The sequence below is a fragment of the Pongo abelii genome, chromosome 8, assembly GCF_028885655.2.
Source record: "Pongo abelii isolate AG06213 chromosome 8, NHGRI_mPonAbe1-v2.0_pri, whole genome shotgun sequence".
Taxonomy (NCBI): domain Eukaryota; kingdom Metazoa; phylum Chordata; class Mammalia; order Primates; family Hominidae; genus Pongo; species Pongo abelii.
The window spans coordinates 32,539,433-32,562,146 of record NC_071993.2 but is presented as its reverse complement, the minus strand read 5'-3'; the positions used below and the strand labels follow the sequence as shown (position 1 = coordinate 32,562,146).

The following is a 22,714-nucleotide window of genomic DNA, read 5'->3' as shown; positions in this document are numbered from 1 at the left end:
TACATATGCTTGGTTTTTCCCCCCTCCCTTTTCTGGTCTCTATTATTAATAAATTTTTCATCCTGGCACAACAGGCACAGTCAACAACTGGTTAAGGAATGAGTAGTTACTGAAGTCCCAACGCCTCTCAGTTATTTTTCTTACACTCATTGAATTCTAGAGCTAGAAGCCAGCTCTCATTTGAAAGGTGAGGTTCAGAAGGGTGAAGTGCCAATAAATGGCAGAAGCCAGGTCTCTTTCCTGATTCCCATTCCAGCTGAGCTCCTCCTGCCACTGGATCACCATCAAAGACCTTCCAAAGCTGTTACTTCCGGGTTCGGTGCTGCCACAGGGCAAACGGGGATGACTGTGGACAATGACCCTGTGGCACCCGCAAGGCTCGCACCCTCAGGCCCGTGGAAGGCTAAATGCTGACGGACTGGTTCTGCCCTGGAGCGGCTCTCCGCGTCCCAGGGGCTCCTCAGTCCCGAGTGTGCACAGCGGGTCCTGCCATGTACCCTGGCGACCCCGGCAATGGACTCAGTGCCCCGGGTCCCTTTCCGTCTCCCTCAGGCGGCGTGCAGCACTTTTTCGGGTGTCCCAGTGGAATTTCCGGGCCCGTGAACGACTGACCCACGCCCGGCCGCAGCTCCAGGGGCCGAAGAAGGGAGCGATAGGGCCCACGGCAGGGCCGTCTTTGCCCGGGCTCCATTCCTGCCACCCTGGCGCCACGTCCGCCCTTCCCTGGTTTTCCCTACGAGCGTTTTTTTAACGCTTCCCACTCCTTGTTTACAAAGTGCTGAGCCCCCTTGACCGCAGGCTCCCGCGCCGGCCCGAGTTCCCACACCGTACCCTGGCTGCCCCCTATCCGGCTCCCCGCCGGGCGCCGCACCCCGCGCCACCCCAGACCGTCCCGGGGACCCGCGCCCGCCCCGCGCGCCCGGGCCGTCACGTGAGCCGTCCGCCCCGCCCCCGCGCGTCACGTGAGCCCCGCCCCCGCGCCGGCGCGCTCCGACGTGCCCTGTAACTTACCCTCTCTCAGAGGCCAGCCTGCGGGGACGGGCCGGCCGCGGCCGTCGCCGTGTGAACGCTCTTCGGGCTCGCGTCGCCGACCCGCAGCCGCGGGGCGGACTAAGGAGGGAGCCGCACGCTGCGAGGCCGCCGGGCTCCCGGTGAGGTGCAGGGCGCGGGTCCTGGCGGACGGAGGGCAGGTTGGCGAGGCGCTGCACAAAGGCGCGCCGGGGCCGGGCTTTGCCCGCCGAGGGCGGTGGAGTCGGGGGGAGGCGTGTGCGGGAGGCGCGGCGGCGGCGGCGCCGCCGAGGTGCGCGCGAAGGGAGGTCGGGCGCGCAGCGAGGGGCTCTGGGCGCGGGGGTAGGCGCCGGGGGGGTACGGGGCCGGCGCAGCCTATTGGCTGACGTGGGCGAGACGGTTTAAATGGCCCGAAGTTGTGGCTCCTCTGCCCCCTGGGTTTCCTGACTTCCTGTGTGAGGGCAGCGCCCGCCCGCCCCGCCCCCAGGGAGGAGAGTGTGAGGGTGCGCGGGTGTGTGTGTGAGTGCGGGAGAGTGCGCGCGTGTGTGCACAAGGCGGGTGTGTGCGTGTCTATGTGCAAAAGGCGGGTGTGTGCGCGCGCGTGTGTCTGCAAAAGGCGGGTGTGTGTGTGTGTGTGTGTGTGTGCGCGTGTGTGCGCGCAAAAGGCCGGCCCGGCCCCTCCCGCGCCGTGGGCCCACTCCCTAGCCGCGGTGGGGCTCGCAGGCCTCCACCCACCCGGGGAGCCCACCTGGGGCGTCCCTCCAGGACTATTGACGTTAAACCGGACACTTTCTTCTTTGCGGTCTTTCCCGATGCCCTGCCCCTGCTGGATGGACGTGCATTCGCTCCCCTTCAGCTTCTCTGGGCGGAATCTCCTCAAAGTCCTTGAATTGAAAAATCCTCTTTACCAGCGTGCAGCCCGCCTCCCATCTCAGGGGAGCTGGTTGTCTTCTCAGAATGGCTGTCCTTTACGTGTTGCTACCTTAAGTGACTGCAGACCCTTTGAGAAGAAATGGCCACACGGTCTTCGTTAGAGAAAAAGGCACGCCCTTCAGCTTTCGAGGCGTGTGATGTTTTCCTTTTGACTGCAGCTGCAGTTTTGTAAATGTGTTTTCAAAGGGTAAAGCACGACGTTGAAAGTACACCTGTATCGAAAGTTCTGATGTCATCCCAATTGGAGTGTTTGTTGTGGATAGAGGCTTTTAGCACTCTAATAACACGATTGGTTGTGGCTGGCTTTTGGGTTAATCATGACATAGAGAAGTAGATTTTATCGACTATTTAGGCATGCGTTCCTAAAGAGAGGTCGTGGAGGAAGGAAGGCTCACTCGGGTTCTGGTTCAGGTTCTGCCACCCGACTTCTAGAGGTTAGACCTTGGGAGACTCCAGGTGTTTCAATGGAAGTGTTAAAAATAACCCCTAGCCACGCCTCTTTCGTACTTAGAAGTCGGGAACGGTGGCCTAGATGTGTGTGTATTTGCCCATATCGCCTTTTCTTTACCTTATCTATAGGAGGGTGTTTTACAGAATCGGTCATCTTCCTCTACCTCCTCTGGTCTGAATAGGCAGTTTGGCTCCTGGCACAGTGTTTTTTTTTCTTTGTTTTAAAATTGCCTTGGAAACGTTTCAGAGCTGGGTTTTGAGAGCCCAAAACAGGCAGTGAAAGCGTGACCCCGACCCATGCCACCTGACGAGCCAGACCGTCTGGGCACATATGTGCGACCCCTGATTGCATGCGGCTCCACTCTTCTAGAAAAGTGTTTCTCTGTGGGGGAAAAAGAACCCCCAAAAGTGTAATATAATGTGTGTATGTATAGTTATGCGCCAGTATTTGTTGATAGATTTCTGTTCGTACTTCATCAAGCTGGAGAAGATTGATGACTCATTGATTGTTAAGATAATGCCGTCTGTATAGTTAGTTATATATATATTAGTTGTTGATATATAATTATCAATACATAGCATCTCTTTCGGTTTTATATTTGCTAATACCAGTTGTTTCGAGGTGCAAATGAAAATAGATTAAGTGCTGTAGAAAAACAGCATGTTACTTGTAGTTAATCATTTGACTTTTCTTTAATTAGAATCTACTCAGTGGTTTTTTAGTAGGCTGATAGAAAGTGAGCTTTACAAATTTTTAAGTACTCTATGTAAGTGACATTACTGAAAATAATAAGGGTAATTAAAATTTTTAAATGGAGTAAAAACTGAATAGTGGTGATCTGTTTAACCATTAAACAGTAGTACTAATATTTTACTTACCTGAGAAAATGGGCATCACAGTTTTACAATAAGTCATGGGAGAGAAAAGTGAAATTAAACTTTTGTCCTGTATTTAACAATTTTGGCTAGAATTGCAAATATGCACTATTTTGTAGTATGAATCAGATGTGAAAGGTGTCGTAGTACGACATAGCATCACTGTACCTCAAATCGGGCTTTTCAGATTACCTCTTTTGAGGAACCTATTGGGCCACTATCCTTGTGGTTTTTTTTTTTTTCTTCAGTTAACTGGCCCCGGCTCATTGGTATATGGCTTTGCTGTGATTCAGCCATTTCCCTATTACTTTCATTGACTTCATGGACTTAATGAATATTCTGCAGTTTCATTTTGTAATTGATTAGCTTTTTAATTGAACTGAACTGCCAAATGGTGTATTCTCTAAGCCTCCTTCCCCTGTTGATAATCTAGTGCTTCTCAAATTTTAACGTGCATAGGAATCACCTGCACTTCTAATATCCACTTGGTCATGTGGATGCTGTTCTTCCAGACCACAGACCACTGCTGTCCAATAGAAATGTAATGCCTATATAAATTACTTGTGCTTAAAGTTTCTAGTATTCACATTATAAAAAGTAAGCACGTGGAAAAAAAGTGAAATAAATGAATATGTTTTACTCAGTATATTCACAATATCATTTTAACATGTAATATGAAAATTATTAATGAGATATTTTATGTTCTTTACGTTGGACCAGATTTTTTGAAATATCAAGTGTGTTTTACACTTAGAGCATTTCTCAGTTTGCATTAGGCACATTTGACTAGTGACTACTGTATCGAACAACAGTTTTGGAGTCTAAAAGTGTAGACCAATGTTACTCTGTGTATTTTCAGATTGGCCCCATCAGCAATCCTTGAGAATGTAAATTTTAGGGCCCCACTTCATACCGGTTGTAGTTAGAATATCTAGGGCTAGGGCCTGTAATCTGTGGTTTGAAAACTCTCTGGGATATGGCTACAAAATGTATATGTGGTATTCTGGATGGGACCCTGGAACAGGAAAAGGACATTAGGAGAATACTAAGGAAATCTGAATAAAGTGTGGAAATTGTTGTGTGTCAGTGTTGGTTGATTGAATATGACAAATATACCACACTAACATAAGTTGTTAATAGGGATAACTGGGTCCAGAGTACATGGGAACTGTCTGGACTATCTTTGCAGTAATTATGTAAATCTAAAACTCTTTTAAAATAAGAAGTTTATTTTTAAAAAAGTTCTTCAGATTATTCCATTGCTCACTAAAAGTTTGAGAATCCAGTGATCTAGATCATTAATCACTTGTGCTGCTACAGCTTGGTTGGGCAGGATGGTGGCCAGTATTGGGTCTGGTAGGATGATGATAATAGTTTTTTTGTAATAAGACCTAAAACTTTTAAAGCACTTGCCATGCGCCATGCACTATTTCAAGTGCCTTGCACACATTTACTTAATTCTGCCAATATGCAGTATGTACTATTAATAAGCTCCACTTTGCAGATGGAAAAAACTGAAGCCCAGAGAGGTTAAATGACTTGTTCAGAGTCACACAGCGAGAGACAGAGACAGGATGTTTTATAAATTATCAGTGCATTTGTGACTATTTTTCTACTCTCACAACTTTTGCTTCCTTGAGTAAGCACTGATTAATATAGATACTCTGTGATGTCTGAAAGTTACAAAGTTTTTTTTCTTTCTTCTCACAAACATCTTTTGAGGTTTGTATTGTTTGCTTTGTTTTACAGGCAAGTTAAGGTGCCTAGGGTCCTGAGAGCCGATAAATGGCAAAGCCTAGATTTAAAATTTAGACCTCGGACTCCAAGTTCTGTGCTCTTTTCCTTCACCACAGCAGAATTCAGAATATGTTATGAGGTTAGAGTGACATCTTTTAAAGTTGGCTGAAAATTTCCTATATTTTGCTACGTAATATATATTTTTAAATTTCAGTTTTATTAAAGTGTAATATACATACATAAAATACACTAACATTCAACAATAAAAAAGAATGATCTATGGAGACAACATGAATGAATCTCAAAAGCATTAATCTAAGTGAAACATGTCAGACACAGAAGGCTATATACTATATGTTTTGTATTTCTCTATTATCACAGCTTTTGCTTCCTTGAATTAGCAGTGATTAATGTGATACCATCTATCATGCTTTATATCTAAGTGCTTTTTTTCGCGTTTTCTCTTTCCGTTCTTACAAGGATCTTTTGAGGTTTGTACTGTTTCCTATTTTAGAGATGGATTGTACCACAATTTGTATTCACAAGTTCATAGGCCTTTGAGTTTTCAATTTCTGGCCATTATGAATGTTCATGTAAGGCCTTTGTGTGGACTTACGTTTTCATTTCTCTTGGGTAAATACCTAGAAGACGGATTGCTGGATCATATGGTAAGCATATGTTTAACTTTATTAGAAATTACCAAATTATTTTCCAAAGTGGTTGTACCATTTTGCATTTCCACCAGCAATGAAGAGAATTCCAGTTGCTGGTGTCTTTACCATACAAAACATTCTGTGTTTTTGAAAGCTATCTGGTAGGTGGGTAGTGATATCTGGTTGTTTTAATTTGCATCATTAGGATTTTAACAGTTTTTTTAAAAAAATACAGTTTTGCGGTATAATTGCTGTATAACAAGCCGCACATATTTTTTAAGTGCACAATTTGATGAGTTTTGACATATGTATATACTACCATTTTCAAGATAATGAACATCTCTTTCACTCATCAGAAATTTCCTTGAGCTCCTATGTGATTCATTCCTCATGTCCCTTGGCAACTATTGCTCTGCTTTCTGTCACTATCAATTAGTTTGATTTTAGGAAATCAATTTTCTAGAATTTTATGCAGATGGACTCATGTACTATAGATTCTGGTCTGAATTTTTCTTCACTCCAGAAAATTATTTTGAGATTCACCCAGTTTGCTGCATGTATCACAGTTTGTTCCTTTTTATTGCTGAGTGATATTCCATTGTGTGGATATACCACAATTAGTTTATTCAATTGTTGATTGACTTGCGAGTTTCTCTTTGTTACAGATGAAACTACTGTCTTTGTGTGGACATATGCTTTAATTATTGTTGGTAAATACCTAAGAGTAAAATCCCTGAATCATGTGGTAGATGCATATTTAACATTTTAAGCATCTGCCAAACTTATTTCAAATGCTGGTTCAGTTTTACATCCTCACCAGCTTTGTGTGTGAGTTCCAGTGGCTCTGCATTCTCAAAAACACTGGTGTGACCTGACTTAGCCATTCTGTGAGATGTGTGGTGACATTTCTTTCTTTTTGGTTTTAATTTGCATTTTCCTGATGGCCAAAGATGTTGGGCATATTTTAGCCTATTTACCATCTATAGATCTTTGGATAAGTCTGTTTAAATATTTTGCCTGTTTTGTTTTTTTTTCCTGTTAGACAGGGTCTTGCTCTGTCACCCCAGGCTGCAGTATAGTGGCGTGTTCACAGTTCACTGCAGTCTCGAACTCCCAGGCTCAGACAGGCTTCCCACTTTAGCCTCCCAAGTAGCTGTGACTACAGGTGTGCGGCACCATGCCCAGCTAATTTTGTAAATTTTTTTGTAGAGACGGGTTCATGCTATGTTGCTATGTTGTCCGGGTTGGTTTTGAACTCCTGACCTCAAGTGATCCTCTTGTCTCGACTTCCTAAAACACTGGAATTACAGGTGTGAGCTACCTTGCCTAACCTATGATTTTTTCTTTTTTATAATGTCTTTGGTTTTGGTGGAATGGAGTTGGGATGTTTTCTCTCTGCTTCAATTTTTTTTTGAGAGATTTATGTAGAATTGGTAGTAACTTCTTTACGTTTTTGGTAAAATTCACCAGTGAAGCCGCCTGGGCCAGTTTTCTTTGTGGGAAGCTTTTAAAGACAAATTCTGTTTATTTAATAGATATAGGAGTATTCAGGTTATCTGTTTATTCTTTAGCAAGCTTTGGTTATTTGTATCTTTCAAGAAATTTGTTAGAAGGGCATGGTAGCATGCACCTGTAGTCCCAGCTATTCAGGAGGCTGAGGCTAGGAGGATTGCTTGAGCCCAGGAATTAGAGGCTGCAGTGAGCTATGATTATGCTGCTGCACTCCAGCCTGGGCAACAGAGCAAGACCCTGTCTCTTAAAAAAAAAAAAAAAAAGAAATTTGTCTACTTCATGTGGATTGTTGAGTTTGTTGGCATAAAGTTGTTCATAATATTTTCTATTTTCCTTTTGATGTCTTCAGGATCTGTAGTTATGTCTCTGGTTACCTTTTTGATAATTTGTTTCTTTTCTCTTTGTTCTCATTAGTTTGGCTAGAGGATTGTCAGTGTTACTGATCTGTGCATTTTTTTTTTTTTTTTTTTTTTTTTAGACAGGGTCTTGCTCTGTCTCCCAGGCTGGAGTGCAGTGGCATGATCTCAGCTCACTGCAGCCTTTGCCTCCTGGACACAAGCCTCAGCCTCCTGAGTAGCTGGGACCACAGGCACATGCCAACCACACCCGGCTAATTTTTTGTATTTTTGGTAGATACGGGGTTTCACCACGTTGCCCAGGGTGGCCTTGAACTTCTAAGCTCAGATGATCCGCCTGCCTTGGCTTCCCAAAGTGCTGGGATTATAGGTGTGAGCCATTGCACCTGGACAGTTTTACTGCTCTTAAAGAACCAGCCTCTGGTTTCATTGATTTTTCTGTGACATTTTTCTGTTTTCTTTTTATTGCTTTCTGCTCTCATCTTTTTCGTATCTTTTCTTCTACAAACTTTCTTTTTTTTTTTTGTTGAGATGGAGCCTTGCTCTGTCACCCAGGCTGGAATGCAGTGGCACAATCTCGGCTCACTGCAACTTCTGCCCCTGGGGTTCAAGCCATTCTGCCTCAGCCTCCCCAGTAGCTGGGATTACAGGCATGCACCACCATGCCCAGCTTATTTTTGTATTTTTAGTAGAGACAGGGTTTCACCATGTTGGTCAGGCTGGTATCAAACTCCTGACCTCATGATCTGCCCGACTCTGCCTCCCAAAGTGCTGGGATTACAGGCATGAGCTACCGCGCCCGACCTCTACAAACTTTGGATTTAATTTGCTCTTCTTTATCTTCTTAGAGTGGAAGCTTATGTCATTGATGTGAGACTTTTTGTGTTTTTTCTGGCATTTAGTGCTGTAAATTTTGTCTGAGCACTACTTCAGCTGTATCCCACAAATTTTGCAATTACATGTTTTCATTTTCATTCAGTACACATTTTCTGTTTGGTTTCTTTTTTCTTTTTTGAGACATTGTTTCACTCTCACCAAGGCTGGAGTGCAGCGTCACAAACTGCAGCCTTGACTTCCTGGGCTCCTGTAATCCTCTTACCTCAGCCTCCCTTAGTAGCTGGGACTACAGGTGCATATCACCATATCTGGCTAGTTTGTTTAGTTTTTGTAGAGACAGGGTCTCACCAGGAGTTCAAAACTCACCAGGCTGGTCTTGAACTCTTGGCCTCAAGTGATCCTCCCACCTCCGACTCCCAAAGAGCTGGGATTACACGCGTGAGCCACCTTGTCCAGCCTGATGTTGCCTTTGACTCCTGACTCATTTAGGAGTGTGTTGCTTAGATTCCAAAAACAATTTTGGGGTTTTTAAGATACTTTTTAAGAGTTTCTAATTTAATTTTATTGTGATTGGAGAACATACTTTGCATAATTTCTGTTCTTTTCAGTTTATTGAGGCTTGTTCCATGGTCGAGAATGTGGTATACAGGAACTTAGGTTTGTAAGAAACTACTAAACTGGCTGTGCTATTTAGCACTCTCACTAACACTATGTAAATGCTCTAGTTTCTGGAATACTTGCCAGCACTGGTATTGTCTTTTAAAAAAAACAACAACAAAAAAACCAACTTTATTGTAGTTGATGTGTAGTGATACCTAATTTGGGCTTTAGTTTACATTATTGATTTTTATTCTTGTTAAAATCAATTTGAATAAAACTTACAAATCATGGAGTGTTTTTTTTTTTTTTCTAGTAGATGACAAAATGTACTGAGGGATTGGTAATAGTTCGTCATTTGTATGCTGCATAAGTGCTACTTTTCGGTTTTCTTTTTTTTTTTTTTTTTTTTTGAGACGGAGTCTCACTCTGTCGCCTAGGCTGGAGTGCAGTGGTGCAGTCTTGGCTCACTGCAACCTCTGCCTCCTGGGTTCAAGCAATTCTCCTGCCTCAGCCTCCCGAGTAGCTGGGATTACAGGCATCCACCACCACGCCTGGCTAATTTCTGTATTTTTAGTAGAGTGAGGTTTCACCATGTTGGTCAGGCTGGTCTGGAACTGTTGACCTCGTGATCCGCCCACCTCTGCCTCCCAGAGTGCTGGGATTACAGGCGTGAGCCACTGTGCCCAGCTAATTTTCAGTTTTCTAAGAGTTTGAATGTTTGTTTGCTTTTTAATATTTATTTATTTATTTATTTATTTATTTTTTTTTGAGACAGAGTCTTGCTCTGTCACCCAGGCTGGAGTGCAATTGTGCGATCTCGGCTCACTGCAACCTCCACCTCCCAGGTTCAAGCGATTCTCCTGCCTTGAGTAGCTGGGATTACAGGTGCATGCCACCCTGGCCAGCTAATTTTTGTATTTTTAGTAGAGATGGGGTTTCACCATGTTGGTCAGGCTGTTCTTGAACTCCTACCTCGTGATCCGCCCACCTCAGCCTCCCAAAGTGCTGGGATGACTGGCATGAGCCACCGCGCCCGGCCAATATTTACTTGTTTTTTGTTTTTTGTTTTGTTTTGTTTTGTTTTTGAGATGGAGTCTCGCTGTGTTGCCCGGGCTGGAGGTACAGTGGTGCAATCTTGCCTCACTGCAAGCTCCGCCTCCCTGGTTCACACCATTCTCCTGCCTCAGCCTCCTGAGTAGCTGGGACTACAGGTACCCACCACCATGCCCAGCTAATTTTTTTGCATTTTTAGTAGAGACGGTTTCACCGTGCGAGCCAGATGGTCTCCATCTCCTGACCTTGTGATCTGCCCACCTCAGCCTCCCAAAGTGCTGGGATTACAGGCGTGAGCCACCGTGCCCGGCCCTATATTTACTTTTAAAGAGAATTGGTGAGAGCTTCATGGGGATTTTAATTACTTGTGGCTTTTGAGTAGATGGGTATAAGGTGATTTAAATTGTATACTGCAGTGTCTTTAGTGAAATATATATAACATGAAATTTACTGTTTTAACCATTTTTGAGTGCACAGTTCTGTGGCATCAAATAAATTAACTTTGTTGTCCAGCCATCACCACCCTTCATCTCCAGAACTTTTTCATCTTTCTAAACTGAAACTCCATACCATTAAGCAGTAACTTCCTGTTGCTGTCTTTCTCCATCCCTTGGTAACCACCATTCTGCTTTCTGTCTTTATGAATTTGACTACTCTAGGTACCTTCTAGGTACCTTGTATACATGAAATCATACAATGTTTGCCCTTTTGTGACTGGCGATTTCCCTAAGCATAAGTAGTCTTCAGAGTTCATTCGCATTGTACTAAGTGTCAGAATTTCCTTCCTTTTTAAGGCTGAATAATATTTTATGTATGTATCACATTTTGTTTATTCATCCATTGATGGATGTTTAGTTTGCTTCCACTTGTTGGCTATTGTGATTAATGCTGCTGTGAACATGGATATACAAATATCTGTTTGACTTCCTGCTTTCAATTCTTGTGGGTGTATACCCAGAAGTGGAATTGCTGGATAATTGGTAATTGTATTTTCAGTTTCCTTGAGGAACTACCATACCATTTTCCCCAGTGGCTGTACCACTTTACATTTCCCCCAGCAGTGCACAAGAGTTTTAGTTTCTCCACATCCTCACAAACATTTGTTATTTATTTAGTTATATTTATTTATTTGAGACAGGGTCTCACTCTGTTGCTCAGGTTGGAGTGCAGTGGCACAGTCACAGCCCACTGCAGCCTCAACTTCCAGGCTTGAGCGATTCTTTGACTTCAGCCTACTGCGTAGCTGGGACTACAGGCATGTGCCACCAATCCCTGGCTATTTTTAAATTTTTTTTTTTTGTAGAGACGGGGCCTCGTTATGTTACTGAGGCTGGTCTTGAACTCCAGGGCTCAAGTGATCCTCCTGCCTCGGCCTCCCAAATTACTGGGATTACAGGTATGAGCCACTGTACCTGGTCTATTTTTTAATTTAAAAAAAAGATAGCCATCCTATTGGGTGTGAAGTGGTATCTCATTGTGTGTGTGTGTGTGTGTGATTTCCCTAATGATTAGTAATATTCAGCGTCTTTGCAGATTCTTACTGGCCACTTATATACAGATGCTCCTTAATTTATGATGGTATTATGTTCTGATAAACTGATCATAAGTCAAAAATGTTGTGAGTCAAAAATGCATTTAAATTAGCCTGAGCAACATAGCAAGACCCTCATCTCTAAAAAGATTAAAAATTAGCTAGGTGTGGTGGTACGTACCTGTAGTCCTAGCTACTCAGGAGGCTGAGACAGGAAGATTTCTTGAACCCAGGAGTTTGAGGCTGCAGTGACCTATGATGGCACCACTGCACTCCAGCCTAAGTGACAGAATGAGACCCCCATCTCTCAAAAGAAAAAAAAAGGTATTTGATATTCCAATAAACCCACCATAAAGTCAGGAAATTGTAACTGGAACCGTTGCAAGTTGGGGACCGTCTGTATCTTCTTTTGAAAAATGTCTATCAGGTTCTTTGCCCCCCATGACTCTTGATATCCCAATGTTTATTTGAAGTGAACTGGCATAATTTAAACATTATAGAGTGTTTTCTCCTTTTTTTTGGGTGAGTTACTGATGTCTGACACTAGAACTTTGCAGTGGCCAGACTTAAATAATTGCTGCACTAACAGATGTATTTGCCTTTGTTTTGTGGATTATATCTTTTTAAAACATGGGGGATTGGTAAACACACGCAAGTAATTGAATGTAAGTGATATTTAGAAGATTTTCTTTAAGAGAGTAATGTGTATAGTTTGAGAATACCTGAATGGGTTGGGGAGGAGAAGATACCTGGGTAGCCAGTAGTGTTGTGAGGTGAATGTTTTTCTTCTAGAATAAGTTGTTAGGAGATCGAAAGTTTCATTGAACTTTTATAAAGACTAGGGTAATGATTTCTTTTCTTTTTTATTGTTTTGAGACTGAGTCTTGCTCTGTTGACCAGACTGGAGTGCTGGAGTGCAGTGGTGCGATCTCGGCTCACTGCAACCTTTGCCTCCTGTTCAAGCTATTCTCCTGCCTCAGTCTCCCGAGTAGCTGGGATTACAGGCGCGTGCTACCACGCCTGGCTAATTTTTATATTTTTAGTAGAGACGAGGTTTCACTGTGTTGGCCAGACTGGTCTCAAACTCCTGACCTCAGGTGATCCACCAGCCTTAGCCTCCCAAAGTGCTGGGATTACAGGTGTGAGCCACCGCACCCTGCCTGATTTCTTCTTATTATGTAACTTATGTAACTACATGGACTAAGACTGTGGGTGTGCATGCCTTCCCCAAGGAAAATCGAGGTGGTGTTACTACACGATCAAGTAGACGAGATGTCCCAGAGGCAAGATAAAAATTATGTGAACTATAAAAACGTTAATTTTTGGCTGGGCGTGGTGGCTCACGCCTGTGATCCCAGCACTTTCGGAGGCCAAGGTGGGTGGATCACAAGGTCAGGAGTTCAAGACCGGCCTGGCCAACATGGTGAAACCGCGTCTCTACTAAAAATACAATAATTAGCCTGGCACTGTGGTGGACGCCTGTAATCCCAGGTACTCAGGAGGCTGAGGCAGGAGATTGAACCCAGGAGGTGGAGGTTGCAGTGAGCCGAGATCATGCCATTGCGCTCTAGCCTGGGCAACAGAGCAAGACTCTGTCTCAAAAAAAAAAAAAAAAAAAAGAAAGAAAAAAAAAAAGAAGGTTAATTTATTTCTTCTTCTTTTAAAAATGGATTATTACAGAAAATTCTTATTAAGAAATTAAAATACAGGACTTTCTGGTGTTGAGGGGTGCAGAAGGAAGAAGCCATTGATGGTAGTGCAGTTAGAAGGGAGTAAAGAGAAAGCTTAAAAATGTAGACATAGAATGATTGTCATAGAAGGATAGTTTTTTGTTTTTTTTTTTTGAGCTGGAGTTTCGTTCTTGTTGCCCACGCTGCAGTGGCACAATCTTGGCTTGCTGCAACCTCCATCACCCAGGTTCAAATGATCCTCCTGCCTCAGCCTCCCAAGTAGCTAGGATTACAGGCATGTACCACCACGCCCGGCTAATATTTGTATTTTTAGTTGAGACGGGGTTTCACCATGTTGGCCAGGCTGGTCTCGAACTCGTGACCTCAGGTGATCCACCTGCCTCACCCTCCCAAAGTGCTGTGATTACAGGTGTGAGCCACCATGCCCGGCTAGAAGGATAGTTTTAAAGGCTTATAATGTGGAACTATTTTGGACATAGGGTGCTTTTGATGAAATAATAGAATCTGAAGGGAAAAGGCTGTTAACCTGTTGGCTCAAGAAAATTTTTTTTTTTGTTCCCTAGATTTTTTTTTTTTAAACTAATTATGGGTTTTTTATTGTATAGGCTGTCTTCTTGGTATCTTTCATTGTTATATTAACACTCTCTAAGTGTGTGCAAGTAGATGTGAAGGGATGAAAACACAGCTTAATCTTTGGTGTTTTTTGATCAGAAAGGGCTTGTTCAGGGCTGTTTAATATAACGTATTGAGTTTGTGATTTTTTTTTTTGAGACAGGGTCTTATTATGTCATCTGGGCTGGAGTGCATGAACAGCTCACTGCAGCCTCTATCGAACTCCTGGCTTGAGTGATCCTCCCACCTCAGTCTCCTGAGTAGCTGGGACTACAAGCATGCACCACCACGTCCAGCTAATTTTTTGTTAAATTTTTTTGTAAAGATAGGGTCTCACTATGTTGCCCATGCTGGTGAATTTAAAAAAAAAAAAATACATCAGGTTCCTTACTTTCTGCTTTGCTGTGTATCTGAGTCAGCATTTACACCTCCATGTATAAGAGATCATTTAAAAATAAGTTTGAGGCTGGGCGCAGTGGCTCATGCCTGTAGTTCCAGCTGGGAGGCTGAGGTGGGAGCATTGCTTGAGGCCAGGAGTTCCAGACCAGCCTTGGCAAAATACTGACACCCTGTCTCTCCAAAAAAATTAGAAATTTAGCTGGGCGTGGTGGCATGCACTTGTGGTCCTAGCTACTTAGGAGGCTGAGCTGGAGGATTGCCTGAGGCAAGGAGGTCGAGGCTATGTTGAGCTATGATGGCACCACTGTGCTTCGGCCTTATTGACAAAGTGGGATCCTGCCTCTCCAAAAAAAAAAAAAAAAAAAAACTTGAATATTTGAAGATGTAACAACCATTCAATAATGGAGAACCCTAGTACTTTTTAAATAATTGTAATTTATGTTTTGATGAGAAAAACAGGCACTGTGATTTGCTGTAAACACAGTGTTTAAAGGTAAAGAACGAAAGAAGTATATTTGTAAGTTTAAATTATTTAAACATGGGATGGCATAATGTAAGATGCTATTATGAATATGAGCTAGATATGCATGGCATTAATTTTAACTTGAGTTTTAGGTTCAGAACACAATTGCCTAGTAATAAGCATTTAAATCAAGTACTTAAAATCTAGTTTGTGGGAAAGTCATTATGGCACTGCAAGATGCCTTGTACCTGCCCATCTTGCATATTTCTTGCCCCTTTCCTGGAGTCAGCCATTTCTCCGAAGACCTGGTCCTTTTATTGGGGGAATGATGCAAGAAGCCACAGCTGAGTGCTAGGTGTGTGTGTTGCTGCTAGCTTGTCATTTTTATTGACAGCCAGGAAATGTGTGTGTGTGTATAATATCAAGCAGTGTATATACACATCTGTAATATTTCTATATATGACCACATATATCTGTGGTAAACTAAAAATGAGTTCCTACTGATGTCTCCAAGTCTAATCCATTGGATCATTCTAGTCTCCTTCTCTTGCTTATCTGTAAATTTTCACTCCAACATTGAGAAACCTGATACCTGCTATCCACCATTCAGTTACTTGTTTTATTCCAGTATAAATGTATAGCAGTATCAAGATACTTAACTTGAACCCCTAGGGAAAGAACTTTATCAACTTTTGTGCAGTTCCTTTTGCCTATTTTTCCTTTTGCAAATAAAAAAAAATTATTTATCTTTAAATTTTTGGTAGAGACACAGCCTTACTGTGTTGCCCAGGCTGGTCTCAAACTCCTGGTCTTAAGTGATCCTCCTGCCTTGGCCTCCCAAAGTGCTGGGATTATGGGTGTAACAACTCCCAGCCCCTTCTGCTTGTATTCTTAGAGACTTCACTGATTTCCCAAGTAACTTATGTCAGCATTTTCCCCCTACTGTGTTCGGTGAGGTCATTCCATGTATTTGTAATACTGTTAGATTACAAATACTGTTAGATTGTCACATCTGCTTTCCATCCTGGGATCTTGCCCCTGCTCAATGATATTTTTAAATTTGCATACTTTGAAGTTCACGCTTTTCATTGCAAAGACCAATGGGTTTTGACAAACACATAATGTCATATATCTACCATTATAGTATTACTGTATACAAAATAGGTTTGACTTAAAAGCATCGTCTGTGCTTCATCTGTGGAATTCTGTGTCCCCTTCTCCTACTCCAGGCAATCACTGTCTATGGTTTTGACTTCCAGAATGCCATAAATTGAAATCATTCTGTATGTGGCTTTTTCATACTGGCTTTCTTTCATTAGCAACATATATTTAAAATATATATTTTCATAGTTTGATAACTCATTTCTTTTTTTGTTTTCTTTTTTTTTTTTTTTAAATACAGGGTCTTGCTCTGTTGTCCAGGCTAGAGTGTGGTGATATGATTATGACTCACTACAGCCTCGACCTCTGGGGATCAAGTCATCCTCCCACCTCCGCCTCCCAAGTAGCTGGGCTATAGGTGTGTGCCACTGTTCCTGGCTAGTATTTTTTCTACTCTTTTTTTGTAGATATGGGGTCTTTCTTTTTTGTCCAGGCAGGTCTTGAACTCCTGGACTCAAGTGAGCCACCTGCCTTGGGCCCCCAAGTACTGGAATTACAGGCATGAGCCACTGCACCCAGCCCTCATTTTCTTTTATCACTGAATGATAGTCCATTGCATGGATGTCTCACGGTTCGTTTATCCTTTCTCCTGTTGAAGGACATCTTGGTTGTTTCCTGTTTGGGGCAATTATGAATAAAGCTACTATACACATTTACATGCGGGACTTTTTGTGGACATAAAATTTCCTCTCATTTGGGTAAATACCTAGGAATGTGATAGCTAGATCCTATGGTAAGGGCATGTTTAACTTTGTAAGAAACTGCCAAACTGTCTTCCAAGATGGCTGTATCATTTTGCATTACCACAAGCAAAGAAGGAGAATTCCTGTTTTACATCCTCGCCAGTATTTGGTATTGTTAGTTTTTGGATTTCAGCCATTCTAATAGGTGTGCAGTGGTATCTCATTGTAGTTTTAATTTGCAGTTCCATAACGATATGATGTTGAGCAGTTTTTTAAAGTGCTTATTTGCCATCTGTGTGTGTGTGTATATATATAGTTTTTTTTGGTGAGGTATCTGTTCAGATCTGTAGCTCATTTTAAAAACGTAGTTGTTGTTATTGAGTTTTTAGAATTATTTGTATAGTTTGCATACAAGTCTGTAATCAGACTTGTATTTTGCAAATAATTTCTCTTTGTGTTTTCATTCTTTTAACAGTGTCTTTCACAGAGGTCAAGTTGTTAACTTTAATAGAATACTAGCTTAATTTTTTCTTTGAAGGATCATGAATTTGGAGTATCGAAAAACTCATTCCAAACCAAAGGTCATATTTCTTCCTTTTTGAATTGGAATATTTTCTTTCTTTTTTTATATTTAAAAAAAATTTTTTTAATATTGAGTAGATTTTGGGTAATGATACGGGAGTTTTTTGTTTTGTTTTGTTTTTTCTTTTTTTTTAAATTTTAAGTAGAGGAAGTATGTTCCTGTGTTTCCCAGGCTAGTCTTAAACTCCTGTCCTCAAGCAGTCCTCTTGCTTTGGCCTCCCAAAGTGCTGGGATTATAGGTGTGAGCCACCATGCCTGGCCTGTAATGGAATATTTTCTACATTCTTATAAAAATCATTTTATAATTCTTATAACATTCTCTATATTTTTATAACAATCAAGAAAAAATCATTAAGTCCACCCTATTTCTAAGACTTCATGGCAAAAATCTTTTAAAAATACCCAATGCAGATGTCATTTTAGTTAAAACTTGCTTGCTTCCTCAGATGCTTCCGGTGTTGTTTCCTAATTTTTGTTTCAGATTTAAATTTTGGTTTTGAATTTACTTTACCAGTTTGCACTTGATTGTATTTCTGCCTGCTTTCCATGCCTGCTTTCCAGTTATCCGATTATTTCCTTTTTTTTTTTTTTTTTTTTTTTGAGACAGAGTCTCGCTCTATCGCTCTCTTGCCTAGGCTGGAGTGCAGTGGCTCGATGTTGGCTCATTGCAACCTGCGCCACCCAGGTTCAAGGGATTCTCATGCCTCAGCCTCCCGAGTAGCTGGGATTACAAGCCTGTGCCACCATGCCCAGCTATTTTTTTTTTTTTATTGTATTTTTAGTAGAGACAGGGTTTCACTATGTTGGCCAGGCTGGTCTTGGACTCCTGGCCTCAACTGATCCACCTGCCTCGACCTCCCAAAGTGTTGAGATTACAGGTGTGAGCCACCACACCCAGCCCGAATATTTCCTATATCCTTTTTGCTGTTTCTGTTTTTGCTATTTCTTTATGGCCAGAATGGTTTATAATGTAAATCGTTATACTTTCCTTCTCTTCTTTGATAGCCTACCTAAATCCAGATGAGAAATGTCTTATATTCTGCATCTGTTTTTTCTTATTTTAAACATTTTTTGTAGAGACATGGTCTTACTATGTTGCCCAGGCTGGTCTCAAACTCCTGGCCTCAAAGGATCCTCCCACATTAGCCTCCCAAAGGCGTGAGCCTGTGTGCCGAGTCTGTTTTTTGTTTTTTTTGTTTTTGTTTTTAAAGAAAGCAGGGATCATTTATTAAGAAAAAAACCTGAAGTGCCTAATAATGGCCTGTGATTTTTGTTAAGCGTACAACTAACAGAAGTATTTGATGGAATGATTTCTTCTGCTGGAACTTAATACTGGAATTATTCTTTACTTTTTTGTTGTGCTCATTAAGATTAATTGATTCCTATAGTAGGGGCCTGGTTAGGGATTATTAATTTTTTTTGTTTTTGAGACGGAGTCTCGCTCTGTCACCCAGGCTGGAGTGCAGTGGCGTGACCTCGGCTCACTGCAAGCTCCGTCTCCCAGATTCATGCCATTCTCCTGCCTCAGCCTCCCGAGTAGCTGGGACTACAGGCTCCCGACACCATGCCTGGCTAAATTTTTGTATTTTTAGTAGAGACGGGGTTGCACCGTGTTAGCCAGCATGGTCTCTATCTCCTGATCTCATGATCTGCCCGCCTCAGCCTCCCAAAATGCTAGGATTACAGGTGTGAGCCACCGTGCCCAGCCTGGGATTATTAATTTTAAACAAGTACTTTAAAAAATACTCGGAGGATTTGATGTGAAGTTCAGTGCTTAAACTGGTAAAACGTTTCTCAATATTTTATATGTTTGAAGCTATATTAACATTTTATAGTTCACAATATTAGCATTGCTAAATAGGTTATACATATCTGGATTGGACTTAAATTGTAAGCTCATTAATTAAGACACATTATGTTTCGGCTGGGCGTGGTGGCTCACACCTGTAATCCCAGCACTTTGGGAGGCCGAGATGGGCGGATCACAAGGTCAGGAATTCCAGACCAGCCTGGCCAACATGGTGAGACCCCGTCTGTACTAAAACTACAAAAATTAGCTAGGTGTGGTGGCGGGCACCTGTAGTCCCAGCTGCTTGGGAGGCTGAGGTAGGAGAATCGCTTGAACCCGGGAGGCGGAGATTACAGTCAGCTGAGATGGCACCACTGCATTCCAGCCTGAGCGACAGAGACTCCATCTCCAAAAAAAAAGATACATTGTTTCTTTAACGTTTTGTTTACCTGTTTACTTTTTTTTGATATACCTCTTAAACAGATTGGTTGGTTAAAACGGATGTCCTGGGGGAGAAAGACAACATTTGCTGAACTGTTTAAGTTTTGGTAGGCTTCTTGGTAGTTTAAATGGGAAGAAAATTTTAAAAATTGGCAGATAGAAAGGAGGAGGCTTTTAGATTAAAAAATAACGTAATAGGAAATTTGAATCTGACTTGGGGGCAGAGAAGTAAAATATATAAGCAGGCGTGTGTGTGGGGGGGTGGTTGTTGAAACGTGGGAAAAGGGAGGAGGAAGAAGACTGGTAAGAGGCATGAAAAGCTTGTATGGGCATTTTTGTGACTGCTAAGAGAGCATCGGGTTGTAGCAGGCAGTAGATATGCAGACCTTGTATATACTGGGAGTTGAGTACTTAGTAGTTGTTAAGTGTGTGGGATGAAGATGGAGGCGTGTGGTGATGGGTATAGTATAGAATACATTTCAGTTCCAGGAGTGTTGTGCTTGGACAGCGTTGTATTTGATTGAGCAAACTTTTAACCAAAATACTTTATAGTAACAGGATAAACAGCGTTCAACTTTCTCTTAAGAACAGAATCTACAGGTCTGGGGAACAGAGGAAGAAACAACCCAAAATTAAAACTGTAAACCTTTGTTTTAATACAGCTTATGTTTTTAAGTAAAAATAGCATAAATTATTCACACATTTGTAGATACTTTTACCTAGATCTAAAGTTTTAGTGCTACCACATAATCATTTAAATTATTTTTTTCAGAGAATTTACCTGATTTTTGTCCTTTCTGTGAAGTTTGTTTCATTTTTTTAAACGTAAATTATTTCATGATTCCATTTCCACATTCTCAGCACATTTTTAAAAAATTGATAACACTGTATGTCTTTTATTATGTACAATATGATGTTTTGAAGTATATATACGTAGTGGAATGGCTAAATTTAGCTAATTTACAAATGCATTACCTCACATAGTTATCATTTTAGTGGTGAGAGCACACATCCACTCCCTTTACAGTTTTCAAGAATACAGTATATTGTCATTTACTGTAGTCACCTTGCTGTACAATAGATCTCTTGAAATTTATTCCTCCTGTTTGACTATAATTGTATGTCCTTTGACCAACATCTCAGCATTTCTCCCCTAGGCCCTTAGCCTCTGGTTACCACCATTTTACTCTCAACTTCTTTTTTTTTTTGAGACGGAGTTTCACTGTTGTTGCCCAGGCTGGAGTGCAATGATGCTATCTTGGCCCACCACGACCTCCGCCTCCCGGGTTCAAGCAATTCTCCTGCCTCAGCCTCCCAAGTAGCTGAGATTACAGGCATGCGCCACCACGCCTGGCTAATTTTGTATTTTTAGTAGAGACGGAGTTTCTCCATGTTGGTCAGGCTGGTCTCGAACTCCCGATCTCAGGTGATCCGCCCACCCCGGTCTTCCAAAGTGCTGGGGTTATAGGCATGAGCCACTGCACCCGGCCTCAGCTTCTATGAGATCAATATTTTTAGATTCCACATATGAGTGAGACCATGTGGTGTTTGTCTTTCTGTGCCTAGCTTATTTCATTTAACATAATGTCCACTGGGTTCATTCATGTTGTTGCGAATGGCAGGATTACCTTCTTTTTTATGGCTAAGTAGTATCCTGTTGTGTGTATGTGTGTATGTATATACACATTTATCCTTTAATGGACAGTTAGATTAATTCTATATCTTGCCTATTTCGAATACTGCTGCAGTAAACATGGGAGTGCAGATATCTCTTCACATACTGATTTCATTTCCTTAGAATATATGCCCAGTAGTGGAATTGGTGGATCATATAGTAATTCCATTTTTAATGTTTTGAGGAACTTCCATATTGTTTTCCATTATGGCTATACTAATTTTCATTAACACCAACAGTATATAAAGGTTACCCTTTCTCCACATTCTCACCAGTTTATATTTTGCCTTTTTGATAATAGCCATTCTAACTGGGGTGAGGTGCTTTCTCATTGTGGGTTTGATTTGCATTTCCCTGATTAGTGATGTTGAGCAATTTTTTCTTACACCTATTGGCTGTTTGTGTGTCTTCTTTTGAAGAACATTTATTTGGGGCTTTTGCCCATTGTTGAATTGGATTATTTGTTTTTTTTTGCTATTGAGTTATTTGATTCCTTATCCTTTTTGGATGTTAGCCCCTTGTCAGATGTATAGCGACATGCAGAGGAATGAAGCTAGATGATCTCTCACCATATAAAACAGTCATTTTATATTTAATTAGAGAATTAAATATAAAACCTGAAACTATGAAACTACTATAGAAAGAAAACATAGGGGAAATGCTTCATGACATTAGTCTGGGCAAGGACTTTTAGATATGACCTCTAAAACACAGGCAATGAAAGCAAAAATAGCAAATGGCATTATTATTATTTTCTTAATAAAAAATTGTATTAGAAGCATTCAGAATTTTAACAGACAACTGCAGCTTTTGTTTTTACAATTACAGAGTGCAATTTAGTTTAGTTAACGGAACAATTATTTCATGTAAACTGCATAGAGACAACAACTGAAGATGATGAAACTACCATCTCCATAAGTAACTGACTTGTGCTGTGCACCAAGTACCTTTAAATTTCCATGCCATTTTACAACCCCCGGCTATACCAAGGTTAGTGGCTATTGAAAATACCACCAGGACCGGGCTATCTAAAGACATGTTTGGTAGTGTATTAACTGTACAAAAAAAGACACTGTACAGTTTGAAAACAAATTTTATACAGCCTTACATTTAAATTCTTTCTTTAAAAAAAAAAATCCTGCTAGAACCAACTGATTTGTCATCATCTTCATGTTTATCTTTATTTTCCTCCTCTTCCTCATTCTCTTCATTTTCCTCATCTTCCTCATCTTTCTTCTTTTTCTTGCTTTTTTTTTCAGCCTTGATGACTCCTGGTTTTTTTTTTTGTTTTTTTTTTTTTTTGCAGCATCAGGCTTTCCTTTAGCTTGGTATGCAGCAATATCCTTTTTGTGTTTTTCCTTCAGCTTCACAGCCATCTTTCCATAAGGTTGCTTGTCATCTGCAGCTCTCCCAGTTTCTTTGCAGTATATCCAGTGGATAGGCCAGGATGTTTACCTTTGATTTTTAGCCCATACTCCGAACAGAACAAGAAAAAGGCCAAACAAAGGAGGCCCCTTGGGTGTATGGGGATCCTTGAACTTCTATTTTGTTTTCCCTTTAGGAGGGGTGTAGGTTTTCATTTCTCTTTGATAATGGGCCAGGGTTGTCTTTGCCTGTCTTCACATTTTCCCTTCTCTTTAGCAACGTGGTTTTCCACCTCTTTGAGCGCTTC

At 41.5% G+C, this 22,714-nt stretch overlaps 1 protein-coding gene across 14 annotated transcripts in view; it reads left to right on the top strand.

Annotated features, from left to right (window-relative positions):
* The first annotated feature begins 1,009 nt into the window (after positions 1 to 1,009).
* The window catches only part of ARHGAP12 (Rho GTPase activating protein 12), a 128,347-nt gene continuing 106,642 nt past the window's right edge, over positions 1,010 to 22,714 (top strand). For 8 of the 14 annotated variants that reach the window (XM_063727268.1, XM_063727267.1, XM_054522137.2 and 5 more), the window contains exon 1: positions 1,020 to 1,151. The gene's annotated coding sequence lies outside the window, so the exon portion shown is untranslated. Of the gene's footprint in view, positions 1,157 to 22,714 lie in introns of all 14 variants that reach the window. The other 6 variants (XM_063727266.1, XM_063727265.1, XM_063727264.1 and 3 more) reach the window with 2 other exon arrangements.